The sequence below is a fragment of the Psammomys obesus genome, unplaced genomic scaffold (assembly GCF_907164565.1).
Source record: "Psammomys obesus unplaced genomic scaffold, mPsaObe1.curated_primary_1811, whole genome shotgun sequence".
Lineage (NCBI taxonomy): Eukaryota > Metazoa > Chordata > Mammalia > Rodentia > Muridae > Psammomys > Psammomys obesus.
The window spans coordinates 401,557-406,665 of NW_026589833.1; the positions used below are offsets into that span (position 1 = coordinate 401,557).

The window sequence follows — 5,109 nt, forward strand, 5'->3', positions numbered from 1 at the left end:
GAAGAAGACAATGCAGCTACTCCTGATGAGACGTAATTGACTAGGATCAGAAGGAAGGAAAAGAAGTCCTCCCCTATCAGTGGACTTGGGGAGGGGCATGCAGGCAGAGGGTGGAAGAAGGGAGGGATTGGGATGGGAGGAGGAGTGAACCACGGGGAGGATACAAAGTGAGTAATGTGTAATTAATAAAGAAAAAAATATAAAAAAGAAAGTGCCTTCCCCACTGAAAGTGTAAAATTTTAAAATTTATCAGAAACTACCATCAATCTCTTCCACACTTTTCTGATGGCATTTATCATTTCCTTATTTCTGAAAGTGTAGACTACAGGATTTATCAATGGTGTCAGGACATTGACAAATATAAGCATTTTTTTTTCAAAGACGAATGCAGATGTAGGTCTTGCATATATTAATATACATGGGACAAAGAACAAAAGCACAACAGTTATATGTGATCCACAGGTGGAGAGAGCTTTCTGCCAACCTTCAGAACTGTAAGCTTTCAGAGAAAACAAGACAACACCATAGGAGACAAGCAATAAGGAAAGGATTATAATGCATATAGTCCCACTGTTGGCAAACACCAAAATGACAAAAACGTGTGTGTCAGTGCAGGCAAGCTTCAGTAATGGGAACAAATCACACATGTAATGATCAATGACATTGGGTCCACATAAAGGCAGCTGCAATGTGAATATAATTTGTACAATAGAATGCAAAAAGCCTCCTGCCCAGGATACTAGCACCAAAATGTCACAGAGCCTCCTGGTCATGATGAAGAGTAGTGAAGGAGCTTGCAAATTGCCACATAGCGGTCATAGGCCATGGATGCCAGGATAATCACTTCTGCCCCAGTGAAGAAGTTGACTGTAAAGGGTTGTGTCATAAAGCATTCAAAAGAGATAGTCTTTCTTCTATAGAAGCAGTCTGTAATTATCTTGGCTGTGACAGTAGAAGAAGTACATGCATCCAGGAAGGACAGAAATGCCAAGAAGAAGTACATGGGGGAGCTCAGGAGTGCAGGGCTGTAGATGATGGTCACCACAATTATCATGTTGCCCCCTACCGTTGCAAGATAGATCAATAAAAATATGACAAATAGTGTTTTCTCCACATTTGGATTCTGTGAAAGCCCCAGGAGAATGAACTCAGAGACACAGCTTTGGTTTTGCATGATTCACAAGAAGGCAGTAAAACATGACTCACAATTATTAGAAAAATTTGCTTCTTATAAATTTATGGTTTTGCAATAAAAAAGATGGCACACACTTTAAACATTACCTTGATTGAGTCTATTACAATTTAAAATAAAACATTAGAAAAATTTAAAGACTATAGTTGTGTAACCTGAAGAATTGAAGCAAAGGTGGATTATTAAATAATTGAAAGTAGTGACAATTCTAATATTGTATACAAAGCTCTTTACTTATGTGAGTAGAAAAAAATGTCTCATCTTTGAATTATTAGCTTTTAAAAAATCTGTTTCTTCAAGAGAAATATTAAAATAATATTGAAACTGTAACTTAGATATGAAAAAAGACCAGAATTTATAAATCATGGCTGTAGTCTTCATGGAGTGAGGGGGCTGAGCAGCCTGTATTGACTTGTCCAAAGAGTACTCCTTATAAACCAATAGAAGAAGAGGCAAATGTACCTTTGGATGCAAACCAAAACCTTGGCTACTTTTAAAACTTATTTTATACTAGAAAGCAGATTTTAACCTCAAATGACTGATTTTTCACACACAAAAAAATATCTGTAAGAAATGTCTAGCACTTCAAAACATAAATATATTGGAAGAGCTGAAGTTTCACTTCTACTCCATTTTAAAGTGTGACTAGAACAATATGCAAAATATTATGCTGTCATCACAACAAAAGATACCAAAAAATACCCCCCCAAAAAAGATTATTATTATTATTATTATTAATGGGTTATATTTATTAGTGTTTTTTTTTCTTTTTTATTATTATTATTTTTTACACTTTATTCACTTTGTATCTGCCCATAAGCCCCTCCCTCTTCCCCTCCTGACTCCATCCTCCCTCCCCCTTCTTCATGCATGCCACTCCCCAAGTCCACTGATAAGGGAGGTCCTCCTCTCCTTCCTTCTGATCTTAGTCTATCAGATCACATCCGGAGTGGCTGCATTGTCATCTTCTATGGCATGGTAAGACTGCTCTCCCCTCAGGGGGAGGTGATCAAAGAGCAGGCCTATCAGATTATGTCAGAGGCAATCCCTCTTCCCATTACTATGTAACCCACTCAGACACTAAACTGCCATGGATTACATCTGCGCAGGGGTTCTAGGTTATCCCCATGCCTGGTACTTGGTTGGAGTATGGGTCTCTGGGAGGACCCCTGTGCTCAAATCTTCTCGTTCTGTTGCTCTCCTTGTGGGGTTCCTGTCCTCTCCATAAACTACTATTTCCCACTTCTTACATAAGATTCCATGCACTCTGCCCAACAATTGGCCATGAAGTCTCAGCGTCTGCTTTGATAGTCTGCAGGGCAGAGCCTTTCAGACACCCTCTGTGACAAGTTCCTAGGTTATTTCCTGATTTCTTCTTCTTCTGATGTCCATCTTCTTTGCCTTTCGGGATGGGGACTGAGCGTTTTAATCAGGGTCCTCTCTCTTGATAAGTTTCTTTAGATGGACAGATTTTAGGTTTATCCTATAAGTCTATATGAGTGAGTATATACCTTGTGTGTCTTTCTGTTTCTGGGACAGGTCACTCAGGATGATCCTTTCCAGGTCCCACCATTTACCTGCAAATTGCATGATTTTCTTATTTTTCATTGCAGAGTAATACTCCATTGTGTAGATGTACCACAATTTCTGCATCCACTCTTCAGTTGAGGGGCATCTGGGCTGTTTCCAGCTTCTGGCTATTACAAATAAGGCTGCTACAAACATGGTTGAGCAAATGTCCTCATTGTGTACTTGAGCCTCTTTTGGATATATGCCTAGGAGTGATATGGCTGGATCTTGAGGAAGCACTATTCCTAGTTGTCTGAGAAAACACCAAATTGATTTCCAGAGTGTTTGTACAAGTTTACATTCCCACCAGCAATGGAGGAGGGTTCCCCTTTCTCCACAACCTCTCCAACATGTATTGTCACTTGAGTTTTTCATCTTGGCCATTCTGATGGGTGTAAGGTGAAATCTCAGGGTTGTTTTGATTTGCATTTCCCTGATGGTTAATGAGGTTGAGCATTTCTTCAAGTGTTTCTCTGCCATTCAATATTCCTCTACAGAGAATTCTCTGTTTAGCTCTGTTCCCCATTTTTTAATTGGATTACTTGGTTTGTTGCTTTTCAGCTTCTTTAGTTCTTTATATATATTGGAAATGAGTCCTCTGTCAGATAAAGGGTTGGTGAAGATTCTTTCCCAATCTGTAGGCATTCGTTTTGTTTTAATGACGGTGTCTTTTGCTTTACAGAAGCTTTTCAGTTTCATGAGGTCCCATTTATTGATTGTTTATCTTAGAGCCTGTGCTGTTGGTGTTCTATTCATCCCCTGTGCCGATGAGTTCTAGGGTATTCCCCACTTTTTTTCTAGCCGATTTAATGTGTCTGGTTTTATGTTGAGGTCTTTGATCCACTTGGACTTCAGTTTTGTGCAGGGTGATAAGTATGGATCTATTTTCATTTTTCTACATGTAGACATCCAGTTGGACCAGCACAATTTGTTGAAGATGCTATCTTTTTTCCACTGTATGGTTTTGGCACCTTTGTCCAAAATCAGGTGTCCATAAGTGTGTGGGGTTATTTCTGGGTCTTCTGTTAGATTCCATTGATCCACCATTCTCTTTCCATGCCAGTACCATGCAGTTTTTATAACTGTTGCTCTATAGTACAGCATAAGATCAGCGATGCAGATACCTCCAGAAGATCTTTTCTTGTAGAGGATTGTTTTAGCAATTCTGGGTTTCTTGTTATTCCATACTAAGTTAAGAATTTTTCTTTCCAGGTCTGTAAAGAATTGTGTTGGCAATTTGATGGGAATTGCATTAAATCTGTAGATTGCTTTTGGTAAGATGGCCATTTTTATTATGTTAATCCTGCCAAGCCATGAGCATGGGAGATCTTTCCATCTTCTGATATCTTCTTCTAATTCTTTCTTCAGAGACTGGAAATTTTTTTCATACAAGTCTTTGACTTGCTTGGTTAGCGTTACACCAAGGTATTTATGTCATTTGTGGCTATTGTGAAGGGTGTTGTTTTCCTAATTTCTTTCTCAGCCCTTTTGTTCCCAAAAAGATTTATAAAGAAATAAACACAGAAAATATTAGTGCTCGGGTCTCAAGCTTCTGGCCAGCAGTATGTGACAGAAGTTATTGTTACTATTTTCTTTGCACACTGTTTTTATATAAGTTACAAGGCCAAACCAACTAGTAATTATTAACCTAGAATTAAAAAAAAAATGTTCCAAGACCTCTTTAAGAAATCAATTCTTTTGAACAGGGACTTTTTTTCTTAATTATAGCTGCATTGACAGATATTCTTTCAATTTTCTTTCTCTGTTAATATTAAAGCATTTCCTTATTCTCTTCCAGTGCAAATGAGGAATTTTGACAAACGCAACAGAAAATGATGAATGCTCAGGTGATGGACCAAAAATGCACATATGAAAATTGGTAATGATGCATATCTGTAAAAGAGAAATCATTCATTGAATTTGAATTAGATTTTTTAGACTTAATTATTTGATACTTAATCATGAATTGTTTACTAGTTAAAGAAATACTATTTGATAAGGCGATAAGACACATAGTTACAAATTTGCTCATAGAGAGTTTACATGTTTATCTTTAAGGAGTATAAAAAAAGTCAAATGGAAAAGTGTGAAAATGTTATTCATAGTCACATGACCTCAAAATTCTATGTTCAGTTTCAATTCATTCACTTGAAAACCTATCTGCATTTTACATAAATATCTCTTTAATACACACTAAGGTAATTATCTATCTTATGTATTCATTTTCCCTACTTGCCATGGCTTCAAAGAACATCTATTGTCTTTCCTGTCTACACGCCTGAAATTTCATAATAAATATGATTCTATGTGTGAATAATTCTATAGAAATATATAAAATATATGTGGAA

General features: G+C 37.2%; 1 pseudogene; it reads right to left on the minus strand.

The window, feature by feature from the left end:
- Positions 1-239: 239 nt before the first annotated feature.
- On the minus strand, positions 240-1,507 carry LOC129675450 (olfactory receptor 4C15-like; annotated as a pseudogene).
- Between the last annotated feature and the right edge of the window lie 3,602 nt (positions 1,508-5,109).